This window comes from Cuculus canorus, chromosome 1 (genome assembly GCF_017976375.1).
Source record: "Cuculus canorus isolate bCucCan1 chromosome 1, bCucCan1.pri, whole genome shotgun sequence".
NCBI lineage: Eukaryota > Metazoa > Chordata > Aves > Cuculiformes > Cuculidae > Cuculus > Cuculus canorus.
Genome location: NC_071401.1, coordinates 204680535 through 204697516, shown reverse-complemented (window position 1 = coordinate 204697516; position 16982 = coordinate 204680535). Strand labels below are relative to the sequence as shown.

Sequence of the window (16982 nt, the reverse complement as noted above, 5' to 3'; positions counted from 1 at the left end):
TTAGTGGCTCCTCGTAGGACACACCTTCCAGCCCTTCTACCGACTTCATTGCCCTCCTCTGGATGCATTCAAGGACCTTCACACCCTTCTGAAATTGTGGAGCGCAGAACTGCACACGGTGTTGAAAGTGGGGCTGGATGCTGGATGCAGCAGGATGGTCACCTCTTTTGACTTGCTGGTTGTGCTGTATTTGATGCCCCCAGGATACATTTGCCCTCACTGCTGACTCCTGTTGAGCCTGTTGTCAACGAGCACCCCCAGATCGCTTTCTGTAGGGCTGCTCTCCAGCCACTCCTCCCCCAGTTCATATTTGTGGCTAGCGTTACTCCATGCTAGGCACAGAATCCAGCGTTTGTTCTTGTTAAATTTCATCCCATTAATCATAGCCCTATGCTCCTGTCTGTCTGTTGCTCAGGGACATGGTTTAGTGGCGGATAGGAATGGTTGGAGTCGATGATCCAAGTGGTCTTTTCAACCTGGTGATTCTATGATTCTATGATATAGATCTGTCTACAAAGCCTCTTGTTCTTCAAGAGAGTCAACAGCACCTTCCAGTTTGGAATCATCAGCAAATGTGGTAATGGTGCATTCGACTCCTGCATCCAGATCATTGATAAATATGTGGAGCAAGAGAGGCCCTAGAATGGAATCCTGAGGGTGGTTAGCCAAATGTAGCCCTGTTCACTGGGTCTTCAGCCAGTTCTTCATCCAGCATATCATGAACCCACTCATCCCACACCTGGTCAGCTTCTCCGGAAGGATGTTGTCAGGGACAGTAGCAAAAGCCTTACTAAAATCCAGGAAAAAAAAATATATCCACTGCCTTCCTTTCATCCACTGGGACCTCATCATAGAAGGATATCAAACCAGTTAAAAGAGGACTTGCCCTTGGTGAACCTTTGTTGCCTGTGTCCACAGATTCCATTGTTCTTCAGGTGCCTTTCAGTGGAACCCAGTATAATCCTTGCCATAATTTTTCCAGGATCTGAGCTTAGACTAAGAGGGCTGTAATTTCCTGGGTCTTCCCTCGTGCCCTTCTTGTAAATCGGAATAACATTGACTGGCTTCCAGTCAGCAGGGATCTCCCTAGACTCCCAAGACCTTTGGTAGATGATTAAGAGGTGTCTGTGCAGCTGTACGATGCAAAATGTGCTGCTGGGAAAAGGCAGGAGGCGTCATCGCTGTAGTTCTGCTGTTGCGATGGTGAGACCTTTGCAGAGTCCACTCTGGTTGTTCCCAGGAAGCCGGTGCTGCTTTGGTGGATGATGCATCTGATATGTGCTGATATTTCCTCTCAGTGATCAGTGTTGGTTCTTCCAGACTTATTTTCTGCACAAGTAAATGTTTCTTGCTGGTAGTTTAATTACCGTGGATTATTTTCGGTATGGTATTGATGACATGGGTGAGCAGAAGGAAACGGAATGGGGTTGTCATGACTACTGTGACTTTGTTTAAAAATTTTTATACTTCCATTTAAAAACATTTTTTATCTCTCAATTTGTAGGGATAAAAAAATGTGCTTTGCTGATTGTAAATTACTGGTCATACTTCAGACTCTCCCAGTTCTAGCAGAGACTGCTTTTGAAGCCATTTTTTTATGGGAATCGCAAAGGATGAAAAGAAAGAGCGTTCTCTTGGCAACTTACATAAAGGAAATTTGGGTTAGTTTAATATTCATATAATAGCTATGTGCAATTTATTTCGGTGCTTATACAAGGGCGTGATTTGTTTCAAATGAGGTGGTTTTGCATAGAATTCCTCTACTAATTTTTTCAAACACTGATAGTTTTTGCTTGAACTCATAAATGTCTGTGGGCTTGCAGCTACTACTATTAACAGTAATTTCATTGTTTTATTTAAATCAATGCAATTCCTTATTTTTCTATGCATAGATCTTGTAGTGCTCATGCCTCAGTTGTGGTTAGAAGTGAGTTTCCCTTGTGGAACTGATTCAGACCTGCAATTATCATGTAGCAAAGAGAAGACTGAAGTAATTCAATGTATTTTCAGTCATTCAGGGGGGCAAATTAACTTCTTTATGACTAATCGAGTAAACATATTACTCCAGTGTGTAAGAGTGGGTGTCTTTTGTTTTCTGGGTACATTCATTCTTGACCTTTGTGTTACTTGGATCATAAACACGACTGTGCAGAGACGCGTGCAATGCAGAATTCCTGTTCCATCGGTACATTGTCAGCATTGATCAAACAGGAATTCTTTTACAGCGAACAATTCGGGTCTGGCTTCTAAAACAGAGAGGAATATTCTGGTTTTGAGTTTGTTTTTGTTTTGTTTTTTTTTTTCAAATACGTTCATTTACAGAAATTTCCTCCTTTGATGTTGATGTTTAGGGGTAAACTATGTGATTAGTACCTGCATAGTTCCATACTAGGTTTCAGTTGATTTATCCCCCCTGGCCTCTTCCGTGTGCTTACTCTGCAGTACCAGCGATGTCTGCAGCGCTCTGCTTTGATTCCCGAGCCAGTTTTAGCGTGTGTTCATGATATAATCAAATCAGCTCAAGCTGAAAATGATTTAATTTGTCCTGTTTCTCAGCCTAACAAATTAGCCCTTGCTGAATTGCCCGTTATGTGAGCACACTGCCACTTGTCCCCTAACTAGCTCAAGCTTGTTCTTAAACTGTCTGGCAATCAGTGTTGGAATTAAAACAGTAGAAAAATTATTTGTCTGTTGTCCTTTGATGCTAGTGTTTCCTAGTATTTTCCATACATTTACTGGAGGTTGATAATTTCAGGTATCCATTTGCTAACAGAGCGAAATGTCTTTTCTTATTTTGGGTTATTAGAAACAACACTGAAAAGACTTTTTTTCTTTGTGAAACCTAGTTTATATTATGGAACAATACGAACACTAAGATAAGGAGTCTTGTGTAGCATTGGATTTTCTAGCTGTGCTGTTTTTACTTCCAGCCTAAGCTACAGGCATCTCATTCTTCTAAGGAGCTTGTGTCTGAAATCCCACAGCTGAGCCACTTGAAAGAGCAAGCCTACAGCAGAGGATGTGAATTTGTAGAAAGCGTAACAGGACTTTAAAGACTTCTGATGGTTAAAGTGTTTCTGTGCGGTGTCTTCATTTACAATGCGTGCTTACAGTTGGTTTTCAAGGTATATAGAGCCATGCAGCAGTTAAATGTGATAAGTGATGATCTTCTATCTCCCAGCACTTCTTTCACATCCTTTGTATTGATGACTGTTCTCCCCATTCCCTGACCACACTTCTCCAATCCGTATTCTGTCTCTGCATGTTGGATATAAAACTGCTGTTTGCCAGTGGTGGCGATTAATTCCACTCTGCTGAAAGGCACTGATCACACAAAACGGGAGAAAGTAAAAAGAGTCCTGATTCCCTGCCCTATACCTACTTGCTCCATTTCTCTTTCTCTGACAGATGTTGCTGTGTGTAAGTTAACTATCTTGTGGTTAAATGAGCGTAATCTTTATTTGAAAATGAAAACGGAATTTTTGCAGAAGTTGGCAGCGCTAGAAAAATGCTCCTACTTGCCCTGAGTAGACTGTTTTTTTCCAGGGGTATGTGTAGATATGACAGAGGCTGAGAAAGAGAATAAGTGCGTGTGGGCACTGGCAGCAGGCCACACTCTTCAAGCCCTGCGCCGCATCATCTACTTCCCTCCTTCTTTCATTTCCTTGCAAAATGGATATGCTTAAATATATGAAACAATACGTTTATTTAAAATTGATTTATATGAGCTCATCTTAGTCACTCAGCAGTTCTGAAATGCTGCCAAGTGCTACACGTCTTGTAAATTTATAGAGTTTTTTTTTTTTTTGCAAAGGATGAAAGCTGATACAGTTACTGAGGCACAGAGAAAGCATCTTCCTTCACCCATAACCTACTGAAGCAAAAAACAAGATGCTGAAAGCCAGGATTTTTAATACGATTCTCCTACTTAGTGCTTCTGAATGTGAAGATTCCTGCTTACTGAGGCTGTGTGCTCGTGGCAGGCAAAATTATTATTCACCACATTCATAGTCGAGAGTTTTGACGAGGTCAGTAACCAGTTCTAGCACAGCACGGCTCCTTCTCCCTCTCCGCCAGCTTGGTAGCAGGAACACGTGAGACTCCTGCTCCTTCCCTTCTAACAAGGTACGAATTCCAGATCAAATGTTAGAGCTGCTTGTTTCTACATGAAGAAATCAGATTCAACCCCTGGACACATTCCAAGCAGGAATATCATTAAACTTGACTGTTGCTTCCAACTGTTAAAGCATGCTGATTTGACACAATCAGGGAGAGAACTAAAATACATATATATATATGTTTGAAAGATACGAGGCAGAAGGAACTGTTAGATAATTTAGTCTTGACATTTAAGGTGTTGCAGGTCATTAAGTGTAACTATTCCTCGCTGTTGCGAGCTCAGTAGCTCAGGTTTAACTGAAAAATTAATAGACATTTGTTGAAAATCTTTTTCAGAAAGGCATGCTGTCTTGCTTTGAAGTTACTTAGAAATGAAGATTTCAGCATCTCTCTTAGTAATTTGTTCGATTGGTTAAACAGTCTGCACTTTCTTTTTCGGCGTGTTTTACTGCGATTCTAACTTGAATATGTCTAGTTTCTAGGTTTCTGCAGTTTCATGGGAATTTTAAGCTGGCATAAACTGTCAGAGCTGCTGAAACAAGCAGTCAGCTTCCTTCAGTCGGCTTGTTCTTGCTTCCATGCCAGCTGGTGTGGTCAGAGCACTGTCCCTTGGTCCTTGCCCGATCTTTCTATAGCTGTACAGGGAACCCTCTGCAGAACCAGCAACACCAGCAGCCAAACTGGATTTGGCCAGGATCAGTACTGAGTTCATAGTACAGCTGTGTGAAGGGTGCTTTTACAAATGTGGACTTGGAACAAGGGTTGGAATGAAACATCAGGGTTGAGAAATGGGTGAAGCTGACCATTTTGGTGGCTGTCCCGAGAGCAGGTGGTGAAACTGCTGAATTACTTTGAGCTCTTACTTCTTGGCTATTTTCTGCTAGAAATAATCACGTGCTCGTGGTGGCTTGTGCTGCTCTGCTGCCAGCAGCGTGTGCCTGCGTCTGTGGGTTGGTCCTCATGGTGTTAACGTCATCACTTCACAACCAAGAACATCAGAACACTGGCATAAAAAAATGCAGTTACTTGATGTAGCAAAAGCTGTTCAGAAGCAAGTGTTGTGAAGGTAGTAACATTTATTTTGTAGATAATTTTTTAGTTTCTGTGTGATCATTGGCAACTAACTAATAATCAAGGGAAAAAAGCTTTGAACTTTTGTACTAGAGGGCTTGTATGAAGCAAATCTGTCTTAGTATTAGCAGGTTAAAAGTGGAAATTCCCAGTATCTGAGGACTCTGTTCAGCAAACATTTCTTCAAAAAAATAGTCTTAATGATGCAAATTGATAGGTTTTAAGTAATGGGATGTCTTAAGTCCCAGCTGTTGAACAATATCTAATACTGAACCAGGTAAACTTGAAGGTACGTAATATGTTGTTTTCTCTCTACCAAATGTTTGTCTCTCTTATGAGAGCATTTGGTAGCCAATCTCGTGTCAGGGCTCCTGTTTTGAATGCTGTATCATACTTATTTTAATAAGAGGAGAGTATCATCAGCCTTTACGGATCTGAGAGAGACAGAGATGCACAATTGCACTGGTGGTCTCGTCTATCACTGTAGTGTGGGGAAGGGTGCTGCTTTCTGAGATACAGAAGGAAAGAGGTGGATCTCTGAAGAGTGAGATCCCAAGGACAAGTCAAGCCAGCTATACAAGATTATCCAGTCTGGGCAAGGGAATGGGTTCAAAGCTACTCTATCACCACAAAACACTGACATTTATCCCTGTGGATACATCTGTCATTATGAATTGGAGAGTCAGAGTATGTATCAGTTTTCTGGGGCATCACATACTGATGATTTGATTTATATAAGGAAAAAAATCTCTTCCAGAAACTGCTGAAGGTGTTGACTGACTTTTAATGTTGTCAAAAGACTTGTAGTTTTGCTTGCCTTTAAATTTACCAATGGCTCTTACTGCAGTGAAAGTTGTTATATAAAATTGCTCTGTATTTTCTTCCCTAAAGATTCCAGCATTGTTTAAACAACAATGCTGAACTGGTGAAGTGTACAGTCACTGTTTCTTACCACTCAGCATACTGAGTCCATGTCTCTCTTGGCAGTACCATGCAAAACCTATGTTTACTTAAGACTGAGAAGCATTCCCTCTTCTTTTGAGATGGATTTGGTTTCGAGTAATCTGATCGTGTATTATTTCATCAAGAGTTCAGCTCACGGGCTGTGACTGGTCCAGATCTCATTTTGCACGTGAGAACTCATAAATACAGTTGTAGAGGCATGTTTTGCCAGAGGACCATGTTCTTTATTCTTCCATTTTTGCTTAAGAGCTTCTAAAGCCCTGTTTCATCAGAGTTGTCACTACCACTTCGGCAGAGAGTTAGGAAATCGCTTCAGTTGAGATCTAAACAATTGCCAGTGTGCATTCAACTCAGACTGCTTTAAAGTGACCGCCTGATTTTGGGCTGTCTTAAATGAAGCTCCTTGCGGCTGCCCAGCTGCAGTTGTCCTGAGGATGCTCTACTGCTGCACCTCTTCTTTGATTGTCTTTGTTTCTACTTGAATGAGCCTCCCAGCTCTGTTGCCTCCTCATTTCTTGAGCAGTCATGTCCCAGGCAGAGTATTCTATGTCCCGAGTGTTCCCATAGGCAGAAAAACCTGAGCTGCCAAGAGACAAGGAGATCTTCTTGGATGTTCTTGTTGCACTTAGAATAGGCTGCCCAGGGAGGTGGTTGAGTCACCATCCCTCGAGGTGTTAAAGAGGGGGGTAGATGAGGTGCTTAGGGACATGAATTAGTAGTGGACTGGTACAGTTGGAGTGGGTGATCTCAAACGTCTTTTCCAACTAAGGATTCTATGATTCTACATCTACTTTGTATGTTTTTTTCCTGTTGAATCTGTGGAAAACTTTATTGGGTGAATTCTTTCTGGCCACTTATGATGTGTATAGAGGAAATTCCCGAATTTCTCATTAAAACCTCTCACTTTAGTTTTTTATTGAAGACAGAAAGGGGTGTACTTTCTCTTCTTTTTTTGTCTTTGTTCCAGTATTCATTGTGCCAATATTTATTAGCCTACCAAAAAGTTGTGATGATCTTCACTGGAGGTGGAGTAGTTTAAAGAAGGCTTTGCAGTCTGATTTAGATGCTTCTACTTAAAAATGATTGAAAAGAAAGGTGCCTTTTTATTTACCAAACACTTGCAAGTAAACATTCAAAAAGACACCACAGTAAAGGACAAATACTTATCTTGTCTTTCTTCAGAAATCGGTGTGAAAAGATGGGATTCTTGCCAGCCATAAAAGTGTTTAGAAGATTGCTGCTATTTTTCCTTGATTATATTTCAAACAGTTAACCATAAAAAATTATTGGCAAGCTTTCTCAAGAAAGGCATCCAGGTTTGACACAGATTGCTAAAATACCATTTAACTTCTTTCCAGGTGGTAAATAAAGGATGTAAGAAGGTATGATCAGTAAACAGTGCTGAAATAGATTATTTAAGGAAGAGTCTCAAATGAGGAATTGTTTCTGGAACCTCACTTCATTCCTTTGGATTCAGTGGGAAGCTTAAACTTTATTTTCCCAAGAGGGCAATGACACTTATGCTCATTACAGTGCCTCTCTGCTATCATAACTCCAACCTACAATAAATGTATTTTAAAACATACAAAGAATAAAATTGAAAGGATATCTTTTACTTGATAGAAGCTCTCTGTGTGCCTCCTTCCAAGGCTACAAGTAAATTACCAAGAAAACATCAGCTTTCTGGTCGGCTAGGGAAAAGTGGTTGTGGCTGTGCATCAGTTCTGTGCATATACATTTTGAGGACTTTCTTTAAGAGAAAAGAAATTATGATCATGAGAAGCCACAATTGTGAAATTAATGGTCATTAAGTTTTCCAAACCTATTAACTCAGGTGTTGGTGAAACCAAGAACACAACAAGGAATTTTGCACTATGAAGCATGGTTGTAATTCAGTGTACCTTACTGACATGAACGAAACAGGAGTTCCCACAGAGGAAAAAAAGGAATTGAGAACTTGGATCTTGTTAGTTAAAATTTTGGCAATCTGACCTTCCTTGATCCTTTTTGAAAACCCCCATGTAGGGTGCATTGTGAACAGCGTTGGTGTTACTTGCATCCTTGCTGACTATAACAGGAGGAAGATTCCGTTGTGCCATCCTGGCTGCCGAATTCTCCATCAGGTGCAAGTCTCTGATAGGAGGGAGTCCTTATATTCCCAGAGGGCATCTGAGCGTATTTCCAAGAGGTAGCTCAGAGGATGGAGTAGAGTACTGATCAGAGAGCAGTCTGCATTAGGAGTGGAGACTGAGGAGGAGAAAACAAATGGTCCTGGTAAACGCTCAAACACAGAAACAAAGACTTTCCTTCAGGAATGTGTAGGGATTATGCGAAATTAGGTTGTTAATGGGTTGAGAAGAAACCTGAAAAATCTCTGAAACCACAGTGTACCAGGGGAGTTACTTAAGTCTTTTATTCGTCTTGGTTTTAGTTTTTCTATTCTAGAATTCAGTGTTTTGTGTGTTTTTGTAGTATCACAGAGCTCTGGAGCTCATGGTGCTTCTAGTGCTTTGATGTTTGCTCTGAAGAGGAGTGCAGGCAGCTCCTCCCAGGACTTGGTGACCCAGGGTCTCATAACAGCGGTGTTAAGAGATAAGATGTGAATCTGAAGGCAGCCCTGGGCTTGGGCGCCGGAGCCGGAACTGGGCAAAAACATACTCCTCTAGAGACAAAAGAGTTTCTTCTATTCAGATTTTGAAGAGGCAGTAGCACAGAAACATTCCCAGAAGTCTAGAAAAGAGATACAGGGAGTGTAACGTCTTTCTTCAAAGGGTTGGCCAAAATCTGAGTTAGTGGACCTCTGAGTTGACCCAGGTATTTTTGTCGCTCCTGAGAGACATGAATGTGATTTCTTGTAGGCTCTGTAAAAGTCAGACATTGGATAAATCTTGTGGCTCTGATGCGTGACTTTTACCTATAGGTAGCAGCAACACAGTCCTGGAGCCCAAGAACCAAGTCAGATCCCTAGACAGGTAGAGACTGAACTGGGATTATGAAGCTTGAGCACGAGGAACGTGGCAAAGATGAGGCACTGCACAGCTAGGGTTGCTTACAGAAACGGAGTAGCTGGAGAGTGTCTGTTAAAATGTATATTTTTAACATAAATACATCTCCAGAAGGTTTCCAAAACATACATATATATATATATATATATATAAAAGAGCTAGCAAGACCTCAAGACCTCTCTTGCAGCCTTTCAAATAATTTATTTGCTATGAAATGATAAGGATAGGGAAAAGATGTGATAGCTCCATTGCCTACTACATCTGAGGACTGTAGAAGTCAGCTTGTTGAGGGATGTCTTTAGAAGGGAGTAGGGTTTAAATCAAGGTGGAAGAAGCTTTACAACACAACTTAGAAACAAGTTCAGGATGATAACTGCTCCGAGAATAGGGCAAATGAAAATGGGAGGCATTAGTGCTTGCTGAAATGCATGCCCTGGTTTTGGAAACATCTCAGTGGGTGAAAAGGAATAACACTGGGAAATAATTCATGTACCATATTTGATCTGGAACAATGATAGATTCGTACTCTGAGAGGACACTAGATGAAGCCCTTCTGCTTGCCCATTGAGAAGCAACAAAGTATGATGATTACAGGCTGAGATGTGCTTGAAAGTAGTGTCAAATTACCTGAGGGAGGGAAGGAGAATCTTTACATTCCCTTAAAGGAAACATAGCTGTTTGTGTTAAAAGGGCATTTTGAGGCTTTGAAGACTCAGTCTGTCTCGAGATACACTCGAGAACTGGGAAAATGGGCTTTCTTCTGCATTAACAAGACATGCAGGAGATTATATCCATAATGGTGAAGAGGAGGAACAGGGAAAATGCTGTCAGTATTCCACAGTATTTTGTCATGCCTCTTCTGCAGGGAGAATCCCTCCCAGGTGGAAACTAAACCAAACCTGATGGACTGAGAGGGAGACAGTTGTCTTTCACAGAGGGTTGAGTTAGATGGCAAGTGTACCTTGGGCTGGTGGGACAGGCAAGTTGAGAAAACCTATGTTCATCCTAAGTTGCATCCAGAAATGATTAAGCAAGTTTTGGTTCTGCTGGGGAATGAGGGAAACAAAATAGCTGTTGTTGTTATCTCATCTTCCAGAAACCTTGCTCAGAAAGGGACAAGTTACGTGACTATGCACAGGAGGAAGCAAAGAGGAACTACAGAACCTGTGTAGGACTGCTCAAACGTGTTTTGTCCCTAGTGGGATTGGATGAGGGAGGGAAGATGGGAGAGAAGGAAAATTGTTTCCTGTTGTGATTTTCAATCAAGCAAGTGATTGAAGAAGGCAATGAAGAGGGAAGGCAGCATTACAGTTCAGTTATTCAGTAAATTAAAAGATGAGTTTGAAGTGGTTCTGAGATTTGCTGTGACTTTGGAAGTGTCTGTCAGGAGCAGAGTGCTGGAAGGGAAGACTAGGAGGAGTAGAGGAAGGAGGATGGACAGTTAAATGGGTAGGGATAGACACACAATCAGTTTTTTCCCTTGGGATCCAAGAAGGCTCTGTAGTGTTTTCCACAAGTCAGAAAGGTACAGGCTTGCTGGCCTGAAAGCAAGCCTGAAGGAGAGGACCAGCCCTGGAAAGACAAAGTGGGCACCGAGGAGATTGTTCCTAAATCCTTTCATTTCTGTTACCTCACTTTAATTTTCTTCTGTGAAAAAAAATAAATGCATATTTACTGCAGGTTGTGGTAGTGAAACAGCACTAGAATTAACAGCCTTATCTTGCGGCTTTTAGGTGTCTTGTTAGGTAACGATACAAGCAAATCCACCTCCATGGTGCTGTCTTGCTTGAGATCCTGCCAGGCAATTTGTCAATACTGCAAATCAAAATACTTGTCTATTAGGTTGGTGAAAAAGTAGTTGCCGTTTTTGTCTTGTAATCTGTGATGCTTATTTTGGGTTAAACTTTTATTTAACTCTGTTCATGTAGTTCCCATTTCATAGCACAAAAATCACTCCACTTATTTATATTAATGGTTTTATTTTCACTGTTTATTCTTTTTTTATAATACACTGCTAAATTAAAGATGAGGAAAAAAGCAAATTTGAGCGATTTTATTGTGGGAGTTCAAAAGGGAATGTTAAGCAGTGGATTTTTCTAGTGACATCAGCCAAACATTTTGCCACAGGACCGTCAATGAACATACAGGTCAACTTTGGTTCCAAAAATTTGGGAATGGAAATGAGAGCCTTGGAGATGAGGAGGGTCATGGATGTCCTGCTGTGATAGAAGACAAACGGTGTGCTCTGCACTTCTTTTGATGGCTTTGTGGCATGTGATGAAAAATGGATTCTGTACAACAACTGTTGGTGCTCTGCACAGTGGCTGGAGCAAGGTGATGCACCAAAACACTTCACCAAACCAAAGCTACATCAGAAGAAGGTCGTGATCACTGTTTGGTGGGCAGCAAGTGGAATCATAGGTTCATAAATCATAGAATAGTTTGAGTTGGAAGAGACCTTAAAGATCATTTACTTCCAACCCTGCCATGGACAGGGACACCTCTCACTGGATCAGGCTGCCCAAGGCTCCATCCAGCCTGGCCTTGGACACCTCCAGGAATGAGACATCCACAGCGTCCTGCGCCAGTGCCTGACCACGCTCATGGTGAAGAGATTCCTCCTTATGTCTACTCTAAATCTCCGCGTCTCCAGTTTATATCGATTGTCTCTTGTCCTATCACTACGAGCCTTTGTGAACAGTCCCTCTCCAGCTTTCTTATAGCCCCTTTCATGTACTGGAAGGTCGCTATAAGGTCTCCTCAGAGCCTTCTCTTCTCAAGCCCAACTCTCTCAGCCTGTCCTCATATGGGAGGTGCTCCAGCCCTCTGATCATCTTTGTAGCTGCCTCTGGACCCATTCCAACAGTTCCATATCCTTATGCTGAGGATTCCGGAATTGGACACAATACTCCAGATGAAGTCTGACAAGAGAGGAATAGAGAGGCAGAATCACCTCCCTTGCCCTGCTGGCCATGCTTCTTTTAATGCAGCCCAGGACATGTTTGGTTGCCTGGGCTGTGGACGCACATAACAACCACTGTAACTTCTTTGAATTGTGGTGAAACCATCACCACAGAGAAGTATTGCCAGGAAATAAACAAAACGCACCCAGTCCTGCACCGTTTACATCCAGCCGAAGAAGATCAGTTCTTCTCTATGGAAACTGCACATCTCGCAAACGACTCCACAGAAGCTGCACGAATTGGGCTATGAAACTCCACCTCACTCAGCTTCCTCACCGCATCTCTCTCCCACCAATCATATTTTTGAGCTTCTTGACACCTTTCTGCAAGAGAAGTTTTTCCATAACCAAGCAGCAGCTCGGAGTGCCTTTGAAGTATTCATCAGTTCCAGGACTCCAGCGTTCTATGCTACCAGAATAAATTGACATGTTTCTTGTTGGCAAAAATATGTAGATTCTAATGGTTCTTATTTTGATTAAGAAATATTATTCTAAGCTGAGATGAGACTGCGTTAAAGTTGATGGTTAAAAATGACATTTTGGCACCCATGTAATATTTGAGTGAGGTCTTGAGAAATCATATTTGGCTTGGACTTATTAACAGAATCATAGAATGGTTTGGGTTGGAAGGGATGTTAAAAATCGTCCAGTTCAAACCCCTCTGCCATGGGCAGGGACACCTCCCATTAGATCAGGCTGCTCAAGCTCCCATCCAACCTGGCCTTGAACACCTCCAGGGATGGGGCAGCCGTGACTTCTCTGGGCAGCCTGGGCTGGAGCCTCACTAATCTCATCGTGAAGAACTTCTTCCTAATGTCTAATCTAAATCCTCCCCCTCCTTCCAATTACAACCATTCCCCCTTGTCTCATCACTCCTTGCCCTTATAAAAAGTCCCTCCTCAGCTTTCTTGTAGCCCTTTCAGGTACTGGAAGCTGCTCTAAGGTCTCCCCAGAGCCTTCTCTTCTCCAGGCTGAAGAACGCCAATAGATCCTCCCTGTCTGTCATGAGACAGCCTCAATGACCATTTGCATGATTGATGGTTGTAGTGAAAATAATTTTCTAAAGCTTCCTGTTAAACCTATTTTTGGCTAACAAATTGAACATGAGAAAAGAAAAGATTTTTGAAAAAAATGGAATTTATCACTTCGACCACTGACAGAAAACAGACTTAAATGGTCAGCTCTTGAAATAGGATTTGAGAATCAGGGAGGGTGAGGAAAATAATCTGTCCTGCTAGGCAGATGGCATGAATGCAGAACGAGACACTTTCCTAGGTATTAATTGTGTTATAAGCAAACAAAGCTTTCCTATTTTTAAAGGCTAAATGAAGTTTGGAGCAATTTGCTGTGTGATACAAAACACAGTGATTCAGCGTTTGCGATGAGGGCTATTTATAGTTACTCTATTTTTATTCAGAGAAAAACAATAGCGCTGATTTTCAGGCAGTTTGACCAGACACTTCATAAGGTCTCTGTTGAAGCCGAGGAGAATCTTACGCTGCTTTATCTGGAAAGCTGAACTCGGGAGCTCCTTCGGCATCAGCATTTTAGTGCTGTCCTCCTGAAGGTGAAATCCAGCCGTGCTGGAAAGCTGCATAAGCCGTGTTGCTTTTAAGGGGCTATCGGCATTGATTGTGTTTTATTTTGTATGAACTGAGCCATGTAATTCAGCTCTGTTAATTTTAACCATCTCTTTCAGGTTTTCACAACCCTGTTGCTGCAGCCAGCACGGATCCCAATGCCGTGGCTACAAAGGCTTGTTACTTTCTCATGCTGGATCCCTCAAATCCAAGAGCTACTTGGCAGTTTCCAAGGCAACCACCTGTGGAATAATTAAAAAGGATGAAGTGTTAGCGCGGAAGATAGAAAGAATTCTTGCCTGGAGAGAGCACTCCATTTTCATCTATCTTGAAGAATCAAATGCATTTCTGCCAGCAAAGTTAAGGTAGTACAATTAAAAAGTACCGATTTATTTTCTGAAGGTATTGAAGGTTTGAGTAGGAGCAGCAATCCTGATAAGACTGTGTACTATTCATTTAAGTTTATTACCATGGAACCTTCAATATTTGGTTTGTGGGTTTTTTTGGTGTATTTAAACAGAAAATCTGAGAGAAAAATTATGATGGAAAGGTAATATGGGTGAACAGTATTTCGTATCAGTAATACAGTTGTATGAACAGTTCTGCACTTCATGCCATCTTTCCTCATAGATGATTTTAAGCTGGTAAGGATTAAAATGGAGCATACATTAGTGGGAGCATAAATATAGGAAGCGGAGCCTTCATGCCAAGTACAGTGAGATTTCTTTGGCATTCAATGAAGTGATAGATATAAAAGGAATATAGGAGTGGGCTCACTGCAAAATGACAGAATCGAGGATCGATCTTTATCCCATAGCTTAAAGGGTTCGCAGTCATTAAGTTAATGTTGAAACTAAGCTGACGATCAGGGTTACGTTCTTTGGTGAAGCAGCAGCTAAAACCATTTTGAAGACCACATTCCCAGATTCAGAGCTGAAATTGCGTAGTGGAGAAACCAAAAGGTAAGTAAAAGAGCTCTGTTAGAGCAACAGAGAATAACAAAAATAGCTAATTCTATTCTGAAAGTTTGAAATGTTGCTGCAAGACTTCATTAAAACTGTAAGGCTCTAGATAACTGGAAATGTTCTTCACAAAGTATAATATATAACATGATATATCTGTTTGTTGTATCTTCCTTCTCTGCCAATCATTTAAATATATTTGAATCGAAAAATATTATTCATATCTGACAATGAAGTTAAGTGGGAAAAGCCACATTTGCATTCTTCCCATAGTCCAAATAGCTGCTTGGTTAAGTCTGGTTACCTAGCTTGATGCTCTTGCATAGTTAATTTTAGGCGTGATGCTTTTGTGTAGTTTATTTTAAGAAAGAAAAAAAAAAAAAGGTCTCTAAATTTTGAAGTAGAAATATTTGGGATGCCATCTGGGCTTTACATAATAAATTTTTACTGCCAAAATGTTTGTGGGATTCTGTTGGGATGCGGATGGGATTTCACATTCCGTCCCTTCCACAGTACAAGAGGATCATTGTTTTTAGATACGGTGTGTCCAAGAGGAAATAAGAATTGTGTGATGGCAGCTTTGTGATTTGAGAGACTACAAGTAGAATCTACTCAGTTACCTTTTACAGCTGGTAGAGAATTTCAGGAGTTGGTATTTGTAGCTATCTAGTGAGTTCAACTGCAATTTTCAGCCCTAATGCTTGGTTTCCAGCTCGTTGGTTCATTATCACCATGGCTTAACTGCCAAATTGGTTTTCTTTTTGAAGTAATTCTTCAGGCTATTCAATTGTTTTCAGAGTGGAGCAGAGGAAGATGTTTTTGAGACAAATACATTTTTGTATTTTGTATTTTTGTATTTCACATTTTTTTTCACATTTGGAAGGATCATGCTGGCAGAGTATCTGCACCAAACTCAGCGAAGGTGGTACAGGATTGAGACATAGTTCAAGCAGAGTAAGAGTGGTTGGGGGGGTGTGTGTGTATTGAAATGTTTTGCTTCTGAAGAAGCAGAAGTAAGTCTCAAAGATGGAAGTGGATAGTTGTGAGAAAGCGTATGTTTGTTAGTGTAAAACTAATGTAATAGCTGCGTAGCAGTCACGTGAAGTAGCGCACAATTCCCTGGAGCATACACAGAGAAGAAGTTTCATCTTGGACACCTGTAGAAAACACAGTGAACACATCCTTTAGTATCTGAGACAGCACAGAAAAGCTGTGGGTGAGGTTCTTCTCGTGAAACTTAAATTTCCAGGCGCTGCTGAAGCAGGTGGTGAAAAGCGAGTGGGTTGCACGTCTCCCTAAGGTACCTATTACAAAGCCCCTTGACGGGGGTGACTTGCCTCTAAGAAGGTGCTTCTAGAAAGGAACCTCTCTCTTTCTGTTGATGGTTCAGCCTGGACCACTGATGTAGCCTAACATTGCAGAAGGTTACAGTGTATAATTAGACGTATTCATATGTGAAACCCAGGTACGCTCGCTTTCTCCGTATTTCATTCCCAATACAGAGGTTCCCATGCTAAGTGGGGTTTCACTTGATTACTGGTACAGCCCACTTACTCATCCCTCAACTCGGCCACTTGACCCTGGCAATTTTTCCAGACTTCCTATACAAGCCTGTGGTTGGGTATCAGGGATACTGGAGAGCCCCATGGAGTTTGTTAGCATAGTTTCTAACAGAAATAAAAACATGCATGCTAAATTTAGGCAGCCGGACTGTGTGAAAGAAACTACAGTAGCTAGGCAGAATTGATTTCCAATGTTCTGTGTATAGCTTATGTTTTAATAATCTTTATCCCTGAGAAGTTTTACGGGACTGAAGGGGAGTAGAAACTTGGGAGCAGTGAGTTGTTCAATAATTTTTATTTCTTAAAGCGATCCAGCATGTGCCAACATAGAAATCATTTTTGCAGCCTTGGCTATTAAGAATTAGTGCTATGTGGACCATAAAAAATAAAATTTTCTTTGTAATCCTCTTTCTGTAACAAGATATCTGTATTATGCTCTGTGTTGGAGTAATTCGATGTCCTTTTGAAAGGAAAAAAAAAGGTAAATAGTGATACGGTAATTCCATTGAAGATTATTTGGTACAGTGATTCCATTTCCCCCCTATTTCTGTACTGTCAGAACAACTGTATCAAATGAGTCAAGTTCAATAGGGTGGTATTAAAGTGTCATTAATTTTCTTAAGTGAAATATGGGAGTTTACTAGAATAGATAACAACACTTCTTATATAGTAATCCAAGTAATTTTTCAGGTTGGGATTTTTCAGAGGGAGTTTTTCCTCCTAGCAAGAGGAGTAACAACATAGAGGAAATGTAGGTG

General features: G+C 41.1%; 1 long non-coding RNA gene across 1 annotated transcript in view; it reads left to right on the top strand.

Annotated features, from left to right (window-relative positions):
- The window catches only part of LOC128854253 (uncharacterized), a 73083-nt gene that overhangs the window by 29980 nt on the left and 26121 nt on the right, over window positions 1-16982 (top strand). Inside the window, exon 2 of the long non-coding RNA XR_008453243.1 lies at window positions 13820-14065. This is a non-coding gene — a long non-coding RNA (uncharacterized LOC128854253). The remainder of the gene's footprint in view (window positions 1-13819; window positions 14066-16982) is intronic.